Here is a 17603-nt window from a genome sequence, read left to right as displayed (position 1 = left end):
CTGAAGTTTCGCAGCCACTCTGTGTCATCCCAGACCTGCAGCACTATGCGGTCCCACCAGTCTGTGCTTGTTTCCCGGGCCCAGAATCGCACACCATGAACTTGACCCATTGCCACCATGATCTCCACTGCCCGGCGTACCCTGCTTTGTGAGAGGTCTGCGCCACTCTCCTCACCGTGCTGCGGAGCCTCCTCGCCCGGTTTCTCAGCATCTGACTGTGGAAGAGGTGGACGATAACGTGCGAGGAGTTGACAACGGCCATAAGTGCAGCGATGATCGCAGCGGGCTCCATGCTCGCAGTGCTGTGGCGTCCGCGCTGTAACCGACCAGAGAAGGGCGCGAACAGATTTCGCGCTTTCAAGGAAGAGAGGAGGCGGGATTGACGGTTCAATGACGACACATTTTTCCCCAGCATGCATTGGGAAATCCCTAATTCAATGGGCAGCGGGAGTGCGGGAACTGTGGGATAGCTTCCCACAGTGCACCGCTTCCAAAGTCGAAGCTGGCCCCGTGAATGTGGACTCAGAAGTTCGAATTTGTGTATTTAGTATGGATACACAAATTCGACTTATTAAGGTCGAATCCACAAATTCGACTTAAGTAGATTCGAAATAGTCCTGTAGTGTAGACAAGCCCCTAGTCCAATAGCTTTCCACCATCCCCAGCCCTCTGGCTAGAAGTCTGAGGTAGCCAGAAGGATCCCATGTACAATATGGGGAGTGGGTTAACTTTCCATGTCCTTGCTTTCAAAGACTGTTAGTATGCAAATTTTAATAACCACTTTAAATTAAAAGATTTGGCTAATAAAGTTTCTTTCTCTTACTTAAGAAAATGTATTAGACTTTAGTATATCACATTTTTCTGATATATTCAAACACTTTGTATTTTAAATAAAACAAAACAAGTATCTGCATTTCAATTTAACACTGCCACTTGATTTTAAATTAGACCATCCCATAAAAAATATTAAACACAACATAGACAGAACATAGAACACAAAACATAATTGTTACTCTGTCAGTAAATGCATGATATGTTGAATGCTGTTCAGCTGGCATTAGTTTTCTCTTTGATTATCTGAAAGACAGAAACAAAAGTCTACCCCTTCTGGGCAGGCAATCATTACTAAAAATATACAAATACTCTTGTTGATTTTAGGCAAAACAAGGGAATTACCCCATATTGTCTTGTATGTGTTTTATAGGCAGCCCCTGTTTTAGTGGCTCCTATCTTATTAGTTAGATAATTTGCATTAATACAGATGCTTGCTGGCTCACTTTTTACTTGTAACTCCTGCTTGTAAACACTGAAAGAAAACATCATCACTCACAGTGCTCTTAGAGCCTAATACAATTTTAATTACATAGCAGTGGATACATTCTTCAGCTAATTTAACAAAATTGTTCATAGCCAAATGATTGCAATCTAATAATTTCTTTGCCTGAATTTATTTACAAACATTTCAAAGACACCAAGAACTTTTTACTTTAGTACATTTACAAAATTCAACTGCTGTTCCCTCCAGCAACTATAGAGTTAACTTTTCACTGTGCCTTAAATCACTTGCTTGTCCTTTCAACAACCACTTACCAACTCAGATCACCATTCCAAATATTCTTCTGAGTATTTGAACCCACATACGTATACTTACTTACTCTGTTTTTTTTTTTTTTTTTTTTTCACTACACCCTAAAAGTTTCAAACCTGTTCTCCAAGCTCTCTGTCTGTTGCCTGGCCGCCTGGGCCCGATCCTTTTTTTTTTTTTTCTGTACTTAACATAGTCTGTACTGATTTTTGACCTTGTACACAGAGCAGCTTTCTCCTTATCTCTGGGGTTAGCCGAGTTTCAAATTAACCCGTTCCTAGACAAATTGCTCACACTGTGTCAGAGGCTTTTCTTTGTGATTAAAAGCTCCTCTGAGATATATGATCTTATTTAGATTGAAGATACCTTCTAATGGGCATTGTTTAGATAGATTTTCAAAGATTCCAATTCTCTAAATACCTGCAGGTTTCAGGACCATAATGTACGTACATGTAACATACTGGGGTACCCTTAGGGGGTGAGGTAAAAATGTTTAGACTGTCCCTCACCCATTTTCCACTTACACACACACAGAGGGTGCCCTGTACATAAACTATGGATCTTTCCCTACAGGGCACTTACACAGGAGAGACACTCACACTGGTATACACACACACACACATACACCAACACCATTATTTCCTATTACCACGATGCATTTTATCTTGCTGCACAGTCAATAAATTCAAATGGCATGAGCCCAGCAGAGACAGACATTCCCACGGACAGTTCTCCTCCCAGTGCAGCTCTGGGGCATATGATGAGGGATTTTTTACAAGAGCTCTACTTACAAACAGCTTCAGAAGCTACCTGTTCGCTGACAAAACAGGAGTAATTGAAGGATCGTGTTGTAATTAAGTGATCCTTCCGGTGGCCACCTTTCCTGGCTCTCTAGCTGATACTGAGGCCAGTCTACTGTACAGAACCTTTTCAGTTTACTCTTAGCCAAATGGATCTGATTCAAACACTCTCCAATTCATCAGAATGCATTCTAAGGGTGTACACCATACCCTGCCTGTACTCTGTTCCTGCCCCATACCTATGGGAAGACACCCCAGGTCTTAACAGGCAAACAAAAGGTTAACAGCACTGGACTGTTCCTACCTTATTCACGAGAGCTGCTTCTCCACTATCTGGCGCGTTGCACCGTTGTGTCCTCCAAGGTCAGCCTGGACCATCGTCCACTGGCCGTTGGAGGAGTCCGGCAAGGCACAATTTTGCCTCGAGCCCACCCAGGACGCCAAAACTGTTGCCGGCTCAAAGAGCCCAAGGCGGAGCAACAGTAGGGTTCACTAATTATCACACCAGGGTGGAGAAGCAAAACCAGGTTTATTTAAGCCCAAATAGGTGCCAGGAGAAAAGCATTCTCAAATCCTGCACCCCGATGCAAGCAGTTTTCCTCTCTTTATACAGAACTTCAGCTACGCATTCCCATTACCCCCACACTCCTCCTCTCCCCCCACCTTTCATTCCCATGCAGCAAATACACTTTGCAATAGCAATCACATGAAGCAGTTAAGTCATACTTGGCAAAAAACCACCTTAGCTCGTTAGCAACTTTTCTGTGATCAGTTATCTGTACTTTCCCACCGTGGGGGCTACGTTCTCATGCATATAACTTTAATTACAGCACCTGCTTTCCGCTTATCTTATTTAATATTGGCTACATCTAGTATCAAGCAACCTTACCACTGCAGTAATTAGCACATAACACAAAAGGTTACAAAAGTTTAGTAAGGCTAACAAAAGCACTTTACATAAAGGTACTTTGGGTCACATAGGCCCAAAGTCACAACTTTGGTTTACTCAGGCCTAGTGGCACCAACAACAGCACCCTTCACATCTGCTTGTAATACCCAGTGCCTTGTGGTCATAAGGGATTTTATCCTCCCTGCCTCAAAGGAGTGTTCAAGTATTGATTCCTCTTCTGTAAAATGGGTATAAAACAGTGGTCAAGATCAGTCTGTGGCTGAGCCAAGAATTGAATCCAAGTCCCATGCCTCCCATTCCAGCATCCTACAACTAGACTATCCTTACATCCTGAGAGGTGAGTAACAAAGGCTTGCTGACTACTTTTGTTCTCAAAGCAGGCAAGGGTCCTTGGACTGCTATGATCATTCCACCTTCCCATCCCCACTATAACAATGGGTCAGTGATGCCAATGGAAATATTCCTTGGTGAGGACTTCAGGATTTGGTCTATTTAAAATATCTTGCACTAAAATGTTGTCATCTAAGTATTTCAAAGCACTTCACAAAAAAACAAAAACAAATGAATCTTCACAGTTGGAAGGGTAATATTCTCCCCAGCTTACAGATGTGGCACACAGAGGCAAGTCCAGAATTTACAAACCTGGCTGCTTAGTTAGGAACCTAAACTGCTGATTTCTGACTTTCATAGGTGGGGAGCATCTGTACTTCCTTTTGTCTGCAAAGTGGGTTTTTTAAATGTTTCAAGGGCATTTTAGAGGAGCTGTGGGTGCAACAAACCTTCTACCCATCCTGAGTAGGAACGCAGAGGGTCAACTCCTGATTTGCAAACAGGTTAGATTACATAGAGTTGTTGTGAATGCAGGGTGCACCCGTATGTTCTGTCACTTAAATGACAAGTCATTCGCAAGTCAATCTGCAACTTAATTTCCCATGTTAATGAAACACTTCCATATTTAGCAAAAACATAACTTGTGCCATGATTGCTGTATGTGGGAAGCTGGTAGACGCAACGAGCCCACGCATGTAGTACTCCATTCTTGCCTCTCAAAGCCTCTGTACGGAAGTGTCTAGAGAGAGCTTCTACAGCTAGTGTGCTATCTTCGACAGACTGTGACGGGAGAGTGAATTTCTTAGTTCTGTACTCTATTCTTCAGCCAATCACAGTGAAGTGAAGAACAGTTTCCTTGCACTCCACCTTCTGGCAGAATGGCGTGTTCTCACATTGGTCCCTGCTGTGGTTTTAGTGGTTTTTAGCCTGGAAGAGGACTTCTGCTTTTTGTATCTCATGGACAAGTATTGGTGAGACTTGTGAAAGCACTAGGCTCTGAAATGTATACTGTTCCAGGCCCAAAAATGTCACTCTCAGGGAGGGACGCTGAGAATGGGTTCGGGCCCTGGTGAAAATTTTCTTTCGGCCTCCCCAGCAAGGGCGGACCAGTTAAACAGGGCCGATGAAGCCAGGGAAGCCGGGCCCCAGACCCCCTTCCGGACTGCCGGGCCCCGGTAATTTGTACCAGCTTCCCCCCACACCCCCTCATCGGCCCTGCTCTCAGGCTCCCAGAAAAGAGTAAGCTGTGTGGGGAGCAGCCCACCAGGTCTCTGAGTTTGTTTTTTGTTCAAGGGTGTGTGTGCATGTGGGGAAGCTGAACGAGGCACCTGCTTTATCATTAACTGGGCTGTAAATGTCACCACTATTTTCTGGTTTTCATTTGCAGTTCACTTGTCTGTTGGTTAAAGCTGGGTAAGCTGCAAAGTATCTGTTTGCTTGTACTAGTTAAAGCAGGTTGAATTCTCCTTCTCCATGTCCCATCTCCTTCACTCCAGCACAACTGGACCACCCTCCAAATAATTTTTCCCAACTTTTTTCTGTGCACCTCCAACAGACCCCATCCCTCCCCAAATATCTGGTGATACCAGGGGTGCTGGAACAATTTTATGATGGGGGTACTGAGCCATTGAACCAAAGTGTAAGCCTTGTATATGATAGAAACCACTAGCCAGCACCCCTAGTTCCAGCTCTTATGGGTGATACCACCTCCTGATAGAATATCTCCAGTCTCTTTATAGGGCTTTGGTTGGCTACTGATCAAATCCTTTGTTCCCTGGGGCTCTCCTTCCTGTCAAGGACCCTAGATGGCTTTTAAGAAAGCTTGTGAATGTCTGTTGGGGTCAGACCCAAAGGCAAAGGAGGATAGTTGACTGAGATCAGTGGCTTGAGGTTTACTTTTGTGTCAGATTTTGCTGAAGTTCAAATAAAGCTGGTCAAGAAATGAAGAGAAACCTAGCTTGTGAAGCACATGGAATGGGTTCCCAATGGCCCGTTTTTGTTGCTTTAAACTAGCATTTCACTTTCTGACCAGCTCTCTTGGAAAGAACTCCTGCCACTGGGGCTATTCCAGAATATGCTGATGGGCAGGCTGGAGGGCATTCTGGATGTGAAGGGAGTTTGATCAGGAAGCCCTGCTGCCCAAGGCTCATAGGTAGCTGAGCTTAAGTTAGTCAGCCTCCTGGGCTGTCCTAATTAATGCTGGGGCCAAATTGGACCCCAGCAGCCCCCGACTGGGTGGTATAATCTGTAGCCTATCTTCCCTAGATGATCACGCTAATCTCTCCACATCACCCAGTGTATTTCCACCAAGCTTTGCATGGTGAGATTTCCTTGGATGGTTAGCGAGTCGTTTGCTGCTGTTGAAATCCTCTCTGGCCCTGCCCATACCAAACAGAACTGTCTGAGATTTCCCCATAATACTGGCAAAACAGATGGAGAAATAGCCAGAATTACTTGGTGCTGTGAGTGGCGGGGTGGGTGCACTACCTGAGCAGAGGTGATTGGAGCTATTGTACTGTGCATGGCAGAAGCAGTGTGACTAACTCTCCCAAGGACTAGTAAGTTTTTCAGTAGATGCTGCTGGACAGTCAGCTGGTGTCTTAGAATCATAGATATCAGGGTTGGAAGGGACCTCAGGAGGTCTCTAGTCCAACCCCCCCTGCTCAAAGCAAGACCAATCCCCAGACAGATTTTTGCCCCACATCCCTAAGTGTCCCCCTCAAGGATTGAACTCACAACCTTGGGTTTAGTAGGCCAATGCTCAAACCACTGAGCATTGTCTTGTTCCCCACATGGCTTCCAGGCACTTGCTAGTGCATGAGGACTGTGGCCATGGCCTCACTGGATATACAGCAAACGTGCCCCTTCTCCAGTGCTCAGTGCTGCTGCTCATAGGTTGGGAACATGGATTGCAGCATCAAGCACTGCTTTTTTCACAGATATCAATGGCAAGAAAGGTACTCGTTATGCTGGGGCAGCCAGAATTTACCCTGTAGCAAGGCTGGTAAATGTAGGGCCATACTGTGGCTTGAGCAGTGTGCTTTGCAATCTCACTCACACTGAGATGGCATCATGGCATTATAATTCAGGGCTGAATCTGGCCTGTAACATGGACAGTATTCTGCTGCCTTTGAGATCATTAGTTTGAAATCAAGCTGCAATGTTAATTAGTTTGAAATCTTAAGGCTGAACAATGGACACTCAGTACATAGGCATAAGTGCAGTAAATGGTATGACTAGAGCCGTCAACATCTGAGTCACTCGTTGCCTTGAAAAGTATAATCCAGTGATTATGGATGGGATTATGAAAGGATCTGTCGTTCTGGGAACTCAAAGGCCTTTCAGACAGTAACAATTGGGGAGGACTGGTTTCTTAGCCATTAATGGCATCAGGAATGTTGCCCTTTATGAGAATATTTAACATTTAGAATCAGACACGAAGCCAAGAACACACACGCTGCCCAGGAGAGGCGAAGCCGGGCACTTATTTTGATATGGAGTCCTTTTGTTTGAAACTGCAGCTCTGGACTAGAGAATCCAGCAGAGGGGCACTGTTCAAAATTCAAAGGCTTGCTGTGGTTTCTGAGCAGTCACTCTGGCAGTCCCTCCTTATTGGGAGAGAAATGACTCAACATGGAGCGCTGTGTTTGGAGCTGAATCTCTTGATATGTACATGCCCTGTTTAACAAGGAAGGCTAAAAACAGCAGCTTGACTTCTATGGATGGAGCTCCATGTTGGTTTGAAGTCTGGCAGGGAACTCTGATGCCGTTTCCCAACTCCTCCCCCAACACTGTAATAAAATGTACCTGCATAGTCCACCCCAATCTATTCTCCACCCGTTCTTGCTTGGAAGGGTGTGACACTCTGTACCCCAAAGCAATACCTGGCACCCTCATATTTACCCTGGTGATATGATGATGATAGGTGTTGTACAAAGTATGCCTTTGTGAGGTATCATTTTAAAAGTCTTAATCTGTTGAACATTAATATCCTGTTGGATTGTTTGTGCTATCGTTTTATGTGGAGTTATGAAGTTTTGCTATGTGTGTTACTGAAATACCTTGTGAAATTGGAAGCACCCACAACCAGTCTTTCTGGCTGCCCCATTGTTGTACCTGAAACTGGTGATGGCCCATTAAGGGTAACTCACACACTCACAGGGATTACCCCAGGCACTGTATACAATGGAAACCTCTCAGAGACAGCACATACACAAAGGAGGCTGTTTGGCTTATGTCATAGCAAAGGATCTTTCCAGCAAGCTGGAAGAAGCTATAAAAGGGGGATGTGACATCATTTGGCCCCCCTCAGCTCACACCTGAAAACACGTTTGGAGAACAAAGACTGAACTGGGGAGGTGGTACCAGGCTGAAGGGAATTCCCAGCCTGAGTATGGAAGATTTGTGACCTGCTTGTATTGTCTGTCAGGGTGAGACGCTGCTTGGTTCAAATCCTGTCTAGTTTATAGAACTCCGATTGCATTTTAACTTTTATTTCTTAGGTAATCAACTTTGATCTGCATGCTTCCTACTTATAATCACTTAAAATCTATCTTTCTGTAGTTAATAAATCTGTTATATATTTTACCTAAAACAGTGTGTTGGTTGAAGTGCGAGGGGAATCTGCTCAGGAACAAGGGCTGGTGTATGTCCTCTCCACATTGAGGGAGGGGCGGACTGGGTAATAAACTTACATTGGTCAGGCTTCTGACCAGGACAAGATGGTACAGCTCTGGGGTCCTAGGCTGGGGAGCTGGGGGAATTGGCTGGAGTCTCTATTGTTGGTTCATGAGTACTGATGAAAGCATTCATGTAACTCAGCTGGGAGTGTCCCTGCCTGTGGATGGCTGTGTGAGTGCAGGACCTAGAGGGGTTTGCAGTTTGTCACAGCATTACCACGTGAGACGGAGTCCAGGTTGGTAAGACAGAGGGCTCAGCAGTAACCCAGTTCCAGTCACAAGGGGTTACTCAACCTCTCTGCAATCAGAATCTGATATTGGCTGAGTCTGTCCAGTGGGCTGTCCTTGTGGGTAAACTGCTCTTCAACACAGGAATCTCTCCCCAATTCCCCATTGGTGACAGCTACAAGGGGGCAGTTAGCCCAACACTTGAGAAGCCCTTATCACTTCAGTTAACTTGTGAGCTAGCTGTGTCTGCAATGGCTGTTAAGCCCTTCTATTCCCCTGGGTGACTGGGCAACAAAATGGCAAATGAGATTCAATGTTGATAAATGCAAAGTAATGCACATTGGAAAAACTAGGGGTCACTCAATGAAAGTAATAGGCAGCAGGTTTAAAACAAATATAAGGAAGTAATTTTTCACAACACAGCCAACCTGTGGAACTCGTTGCCAGGGAATGTTGTGAAGGCCAAGACTATAACAGGGTTAAAAAAAGATTTAGATAAGTTCATGGAGGATAGGTCTATCAATGGCTGTTATCCAGGATGGGCAGGGTTGCAACCCCATGGTCTGAGTGTCCCTAGCCTCTATATTTTCCAGAAGATGCGAGTGTACCACAGGGGGTGGTTCACTTGTTCTGTTTGTTCCCTCTGGGGCACCTGGCACTGGTCACTGGCAGAAGACAGGATACTGGGCTAGGGGGACCATTGGTTTGACTCAATATGGCCGTTCTTACATTGTTAGTTCAAGGTAGCATTAAGTTATTGTCAAAATGGTGGCCGTGCACTCAGTGTTGTACAGAACACGCCAGAAGATATTGTCCTTGGCTCTAAGTTGCTGCAAGAGATTTTTGGGAATATTGACTCCAGACTGTCTGGAAATAACTTTCTGCCCAACCTTGGACTGAGTCACTTCCTTGTTAGCTGGGGTTAGTCTGATGATAGAAACTAGTGTAGCTGCCCAAGAGTTCCATAACTGACACACCACCAGTGTGGTTTCATGTTTTTTTTTAATAAACTAGCAAGATCCATAATAGGCCACCCAACCAGTAGGTGTGACAATCCTGTTGCTCAGCAACTGGATTCAACCAGAGGTCAGAATCTTGCGTGGGTTTTGGCTTCCCTCGAGTTAGATTGGCCTTTTATAACTGACGCACTTGATCTTAAACCAACTCAGTAACAGAACTCAGCATGAAACAATTCCCCTTCTATTGCTTAATTATATTTTCTGTGTACAGTCAAAAGGAACTGTATCTGATGGTATATTGGGTTTCCCTTACATACTGTTGTATGGGTAATTGGCATGTGATTACATTATCATAAATATATTATAACTTCATTATTCTGGTGTGCTGATTTATAGAATTAAAGTGTATTTAAAGAGTATTATAAATGTCCTCCTTCTACACCCCAGCATTACTAAATCCTTTAATGACAGTAGCCTTTCTGGGCAGCTATCCAGTATCTTAATTTTCACATATTTAAGGTCTCCTGTAATAATGTTAATTCATCATGCAGTCAATCCTGAAAGCACAGTGGCTGATTCTGGTGAAGTCTAATTGCCAAGCATGGAAAATAGAAAATTTTGTGCAGAACTCAAGCAATCATACTAATAAATAGCTTGGTGTTCTGATAGCAGTGGCTGCCAATAAGCTGGTATTGAGTTGTGTATTTCAAGTGCAAGATGTGCGCACATTTCAGCATAAGTAGCTCCCGAAGCCTAAAGGACATAGCAGTGTGGGCTAATATCTTAGTAGAAATACAGAAATAAGGTAGTGAAAGTTCATTTAAAACAAAAGTGAGATGGGGCAGGGTTGGCCCACAACATTTTGGCACCTGAGGCGAGGAGCTCAAATGCGCCCCTGTTTCTCCTCGCTTGGGCCAAAACTTTGAAAGCTCTCAATTCTACCTGCTTCCTGTTCTACTCCTTTCATGGTACTGCTCTGCTACCTACCCCAATAAAGGAGAACTAACAACTTAAAATGCCTTGTTCAAAACTTGTAAGTAACATTTAACTTTCAAATGCCTGAGCAGCAAATGTAACTTTTCTTGGCTGCATAATAAACACTGGCATTTTTATCTGTTTGAATAATCAAAGTGATGCTTTCTGTGCCTTCTTGGTTGCAAAGATTTGAGCTGCTTCCTGCTGAAGGTCCACAGTCTGCTCTATTGAGATGGTTGCAAGGCCTCTCCTATGTCAAGGTGGAGTGTAGATGTGTTTTTATTAACTTCAGCTTGGAGAAGCTGCGTTCTCCACTGGCAACTGTTACAGGAAGTGTTAGAAGTATGTGCAGAGCAACAAAAGCATTTGGAAAGAGGGTGGTCATCTTATTTCTGCACATTTATTCCAGAACAGCCTTTGGAGTTGATCCTGCTGAAATGTATCTTGAGAGGGCTTTCAGTTCATCACCTAAATCACTCACACCAATATCGCACATGTCATCATGTGTCAACACAGTATGTCTCTTGTGCCCTGCATTGCTGGTGTAGGTCTTCTTCAGGTATAGTAAGGAGTTTTGGAATATCATGCAGCATCCCAAATATACTGCTGTGTTCCTTGAGCTGCATGAAATGTTCTTCAACTGACTGTATTGCACAATCTAGCACCTGGTTAAAGAATTCAACTTTGAATTGTTGTTTGGGTCTCTTATGGGATTATCCCGTGCCTTGTAATCTAAATGTCTTCTTCGGTGACTCTTGTATTCTTGAATGGGTGGGAAAATAGCTTCAGTGTGAAGTTCCTCTGCCAACTTCTGTGCACTCTTGAGAACGTTTTGAAATCCCTCATCTGACCGGTAAGACTGTAGGTGTGACTTTGCTTTGTCCAGTTGTTCCATTGCTCCAGATATATCAAGGTCAACACCTTGGAGTCTCTTGCTTACAACATTTATTTCAAACAGTATGTCGTGCCACAACACTAAGCCACAGAGAAATTTGAAGTTATGTATGTTTCTGGTGATTCCATTTCCCTCTGCCACTGTTCTCCCATGAGCAGTTCCTCCATAATGGCAACTATGGCATCATCTATCTTCCCAATTTCAAGCTCTTTCCACCTATGGAATGCTCTCTGGTGATTTGCTGCCTTCTCATGGCATGCCAGATTTCTAGCCAGATTTTTCCAGTCCTTTGTTCCTGTAGAACCCAATGTGGCTGGAACATTAGACTGGAAGAGTTTCCAACAAAAACAGTATGCAGCCTTCTGGGTTTTTGTGTACATAAGCCGTGGCTTCTCCACTTTGTCACCATTGGGGATTTCATGCCAGTAATGTGTTGGATGGAAACTTCTATTTTCATTGTCTTTGGGGAACATGAAGTTTTCCACTTGCTGTGGCCCATGCACTACAAGGAAGTCCCTCGGGCTACTGCTCAAGTGGGTCCACAGTCCTGGATCATCTGGACTTAAGGAACTAAACTCAGCAGCAGCTGTTTCTTGCACCTCCACCACACTCTTCTCTGATCTACACTTTTCTTCAGGAATGTGCATGGTTACATCCATTTGAGATGGAGCTATGGATGCTGCAGTAGCTGCCAGGTCACCTGCACTCTGACTAACTGGAAGATCAGGCATCTCCTCACCACTCACATCCTCACTGGGGCAGGAAGGCTCACTGTGAACATTTGTGTCTATGTATCTCAGGAGAGCTCCTTTCTGCTTAGATAGAAAAGCTTCCTTTGCTTTCTTTCTTTTTCTGAATGCTGCCCCAGAGGGGCGTTTTCTTCTTTCTGTCATGACTGCTGTTCTGTGCCAGCTATTGTGGCTCTCAAAACTCAATGGAAGGGGACAAATAAGTAGGCTGGTAGCAGGGCCTGAGTGAGGGAAGATATCAGCGTCTTAAGGGCCTAACTGGCTCCTACTACTTCAGTTAACTGCCTGTTCTCCTCAAGTGGGTTCAGGGAAGAAGCAGGAGGGATGCAGTGACAGGGATGGGGATACACATATACACATATCTCTAACTCCTAGATGCTGGTGATGGGGTGACAGACAGATTGTGGTTCTCTGCAGGGCATACACTGCGACTCAAAACTAGCCACATAAGGAGTGCGAGGAGAACAGGGCCAGGCAGCAGCGGGAGAGGTGTGCACCACGCGACCCCTCAACAGCCACCTGCTGAGCGCTCATGAGTCATGGAATAGTTCCTTGCCTGCCTTGACCCAGCCAATAGGAGCTGCACCTGTGGGCTGGGGAGCATGCGGACCCCCTTAGTGGCACCTATGGCTAGGAGTTGGTGGGGCCGCCCATCGGACATTCAATGGCCCTGTCAGCTGTGCTAACTGGAGCTGCCAGGATCACTTTTTGATCGGGTGTTCTGGTCCAAAACCGGACACCTGGTCACCCTATCTCTGTGTGGGACATCTAGAAGCAGAAGATAATGCATCTAGCTCTTCCAAAATATGAAGAACTCCTGTCTCAGGAAGTAACTGATGAGAAATGGAGACAAAACACGCCTGCCTCAGGGGAGAGGGACACTAGATCAGCAGCAGGAGGGGAGCTGCCTCTGTACATTCTGCCTGTAATAATCAGAACTGTACGCTGAACTCATACCCATGTTCTCACTCCAGGGACTCTGGGTAGCTGTGCTAACCCACCAATGAGCAGGCCATGAGGTCATATATCCTATCCAGACCTATGATCTTCTGGCTCCTGTGTCACTTTCTGGTTGAGGTGGATCATGATTTCCAGGGATCCCGCCAAAGTTTAGGTCAGTCATCAGGAGAGAGAATGCCCTGTGTGATGGGAGACTAATCTGTCTCGCTGGCTGGCTCACTTGGTCCAAAATGCCCAAGGGAGGATCCTAGCTGTAGTTCTCACTCCTATACTGTTGTCTGCAGCCTTCATTCCCAGAACTTACTTTTTTCAAAGTGTTTTGACTAATATTTATGCAAACATAGTTCAGTCTATGGGTCACTCCAGAGAGATTTGCTGATAATTGTGCACTAGACAATGTTTCCAGTGTGACTGGTCACCACCTTAGGGCAGGTCCACACCACAGATTTAGATTGGCGCAATTGCAGGGCATCCAGTGAAGACGTGAAGCTGACGCAAGAGAGCTCACACCCTGAGCGACATAGTTATACCAAAGTATGTACGTAATATAGACCAAGCCTCAGTTTCATGGTGTTGTTGACTAGTGAATTTAGTGCAGCCGGGGAAGGTGTGAGTAATCTGCTAAAGACTTGGATATAGCCTAATGGGAGCAATTCGCAGACAGGCCTCCAGCGGAGGTAATTGTGACCCACAAAGGGCAGGTTTAAAATGTCCTAAAATTGCCTAGTCGTCCTGTCTATCTCCTGGTAACTGCAAATTGCTCCCAGTAAGATATATTCAAGTCTGAAGTCCTTACATGAGCGTAGAGAAATGAAAGTGAAAGCATAGTCCCTTCTGGTCAGCCCGGTGCCCCAACCAAGCTGTAGTGAAGGCCATGTGTCTTTTGTCTAACTGCCTTAGTCATCTCACAGGTGAGAGAGCTCCCAGCTTCTTCCAGGAGCCAACACTTTATTCCCCCTCACCTCACACCTTGAAATCCTTTGTTCATGAGCCGGGGTCTTTGCTCAGCTTGTCCACTGAGAGGTGGGGAAATCCAATTGCCTCTAGGTTGTTGGTTGCCAGGTATCAGTGTCATGGGATTTGGGTTTTCTATTGTCTTCTCGGATTTTCCATTGATATGAGGTCGACCTTGGCCAGTCTTTTTTTAAATGACCCCTTCATGCTCAGACAGCTAGGCCACACATCTATGTCTCTCAGCCAGTGCCGAGAGCAAACTTGGTCCTTTTTTCCCTCCACTGGGTAGCCGTGCAAAATATAGGGCAGACTGGGGCACATGTAGGATTCATACAAATATTACAGAAAATTCCCACTTCATCACACCTTATAATTGATTTAGGGTGCAAAATGCACTCTTCCGTAATAACAGCTTTATTGTTTGGTGGCTACTTAAAGATGAACTGTGAAGTTGTTTGACACACAGACTTTGAGTTTTATTAATACTGCAATCAATAAGAGCAAAATCACAGAACAAGGGGGAAAAAAACAAGGTAAGGATAACAGCAGGATCCGCATCATGTATACTCACCTTAACATGAGGCGAGTGTTAAGGTTGCCACCATCCTGATCTCCCCAAGTCCCTTTGAGGGTTGGGTTTGATTCCCTTTTATGCACTTATTCCTTATCCCCCCCCTATTTCCAGGACCATTAAGTCTTGGCCTCTTGTCCGTATTTATTATTTCTGCTATCTGTCCTTGGAGTTCTGAATATTGTCATAAGAACCTGGCAGAAAGTTCTCCATACAATGCGGTTAAGTAAGTCTGACTAAAGCCTTTGTAGTCTAACGGTCCATCACAAGAGACATATTGCTAAAGCTTCTAACTCAAAGTTTTTTTCTTATGCTAACTTACAGGCTTAATGTGGCCTTATGCTAACTAATACTACTAGTAGGCCTCAAGCTAAATACTAGGCCTCCAGTTCACTGCAAAGCCTATTTTAAAGTAATGGTTAAGTTTCTTTGCTTATGCCTACTTGCGTTGTAGCTTTGGTTTCATTTGCGCTAATTTAGCAAGCATCTTACCTCCTAAGGTTTATCTATATTAGCACTTTTGTCAGCACAACTTTTGTCGGTTGGGGGTGTGGAAAACACAATCTCTAACAGACAAAAGTTTCACCAACAAAAGCACGGGTGTGGACAGTGCTATGTTGGTGGGAGAGCGTCTCCTGCTGACATAGCTACCACCATTCTTTGGAAGTGGTTTAATTATGCCGTCAGGAGAGCTCTCTCCTGCTAGCAGAGAGCAGCTACACATAACACCTTACAGCGGCACAGTTGTGCCGCTGTAAGGTCCATAGTGTAGACATAGACGAAGATATAATTAATTATTTACCTGACAACCTTTCACTGATGACCTGAGCTCAGGTGAACAGCATGGAATTCAGACAAGTTCCATCCTTTGTCATGCACTGGTGAACATCTTTCCTTTTGTGAAAAGCCCTGATGGGTGGAGAAGTAGGGCAGTGACTATGCACACACGTGTGTCTGTATGTGAGGATGTGAAATCGAGGAATAAGTCCAGAAAAGCAATGCAGAACTAACTTACTCAAAAAACAAACCCACAAATGTTTGTGCTTTACCTAAAGCTACTTAGAGGCAAGACTGACTTTTTCATGTGAGATTGTAGATTTCCCTCTGTACTGACTAATTATGATGGATCACTATGGTAACTGCAAGATGATACCTCAACAGGCGGAACACCTTGGTTGATGCACCAACTCACATAGGCATACTTTCCTTACGTTTGTGACTTAATTGGAAGGGTAATTGTTGTGTTTTTCAACAGACTACTCTTTATCTGATTGCTTTTCTCTCTCTTTATTTGGTCAAACTGAAAGTTTGCATGTCACAGGAAAGGAGTGGGTTCAAGGGGTTTCTAATAGGAGAGCTTTCTGTAGGGCCATTGTGTCACTTTGTGTAGGAGTTCCAGAAAATGGCAACTATTTAACAAATCTGTGAATTAGTCCACTTACTTACTGTGTGCAATAGTTTTGGCCGTAGGCTGCCGTTGAAAAGAGGGATGAGAGTGGTCATAACAATTAGATTTCTGTGTTTCCCTCAGTACTCCTTGAGGATTGGGTTTTAAAAAGTGCTTCTCCCACAACCTAACTGCTGTAGAAAATTCATAGCTTCATAGACTCTAGGACTGGAAGGGACCTCGAGAGGTCATTGAGTCAGTCCCTTGCCCTCATGGCAGGACCAAATACTGTCTAGACCATCCCTGATAGACATTTATCTAACTTACTCTTAAATATCTCCAGAGATGGAGATTCCACAACCTTCCTAGGCAATTTATTCCAGTGTTTAACCACCCTGACAGTTAGAAACTTTTTCCTAATGTCCAACCTAAACCTCACTTTTTTTTTTTAAAGTTAATAATTGGAGATATACCAATCTCCTAGAACTGGAAGGGACCTTGAAAGGTCATTGAGTCCAGCCCCCTGCCTTCACTAGCAATTTTTTGCTCCAGATCCCTAAGTGGCCCCCTCAAGGATTGAACTCACAACCCTGGCTTTAGCAGGCCAGTGCTTTGCTGCAGTTTAAGCCCATTGCTTCTTGCTCTATCCTTAGAGGCTAAGATGAACAAGTTTTCTCCCTCCTCCTTATGACACCCTTTTAGATACCTGAAAACTGCTCTCATGTCCCCTCTCAGTCTTCTCTTTTCCAAATTAAACAAACCCAATTCTTTCAGCCTTCCTTCATAGGTCATGTTCTCTAGACCTTTAATCATTCTTGTTGCTCTTCTCTGGACCCTCTCCAGTTTCTCCACATTTTTCTTGAAATGCGGTGCCCAGAACTAGACACAATACTCCAATTAAGGCCTAACCAGTGCAGAGTAGAGCAGAAGAATGACTTCTCGTGTCTTGCTCACAACACACCTGTTAAAGCATCCCAGAATCATGTTTGCTTTTTTTTGCAACAGCATCACACTGTTGACTTATGAATACTACAGTGCCTGATAGTAATCATAGAATAATAGGATATTAGGGTTGGAAGAGACTTCAGGAGGTCATCTAGTCCAACCCCCTGCTCAAAGCAGGACCAATTCCCAACTAAATCATCCCGGCCAGGGCTTTGTCAAGCCGGGCCTTAAAAACCTCTAAGGATGGAGATTCCACCACTTCCCTAGGTAACCCATTCCAGTGCTTCACCACCCTCCTAGTGAAATAGTGTTTCCTAATATCCAACCTAAACCTCCCCCACTGCAACTTGAGACCATTGCTCCTTGTTCTGCCATCTGTCACCACTAAGAACAGCCAAGCTCCATCCTCTTTGGAACCCTAAATGCTATTGTATTATGCTAGCATTACTGCCATGATCTGTACCATCACTGTAAGCTATTGCATTGCCTTGTCCTACACTAAAAGAAAGGACTTTGGCTTTTCCTTCCCTTTTACTTAGAGCTTATGTTTACAGTATGACCTCAGACTGCTGCCATGGAAATCAGAACATAAATGATAGGAACAGGAAGAAAACAACCATTCAGTACAATACGGCTGCCCTCTTTTGGTTTATTTTGCTCCTACCTTCCTGCTGTT

The 17603-nt window shown here is 44.5% G+C and overlaps 1 long non-coding RNA gene across 1 annotated transcript in view; it reads left to right on the top strand.

Annotated features, from left to right (window-relative positions):
- Positions 1–7964: 7964 nt before the first annotated feature.
- LOC120374407 overlaps positions 7965–17603 on the top strand; it is a 47846-nt gene continuing 38207 nt past the window's right edge. Inside the window, exon 1 of the long non-coding RNA XR_005586074.1 lies at positions 7965–8055. This is a non-coding gene — a long non-coding RNA (uncharacterized LOC120374407). The remainder of the gene's footprint in view (positions 8056–17603) is intronic.

Source organism: Mauremys reevesii, linkage group 11 (assembly GCF_016161935.1).
Source record: "Mauremys reevesii isolate NIE-2019 linkage group 11, ASM1616193v1, whole genome shotgun sequence".
In the NCBI taxonomy this organism is placed as follows: domain Eukaryota; kingdom Metazoa; phylum Chordata; order Testudines; family Geoemydidae; genus Mauremys; species Mauremys reevesii.
Note: the sequence above shows the minus strand (reverse complement) of the source record. Positions and strands in the feature narration are given on the sequence as shown.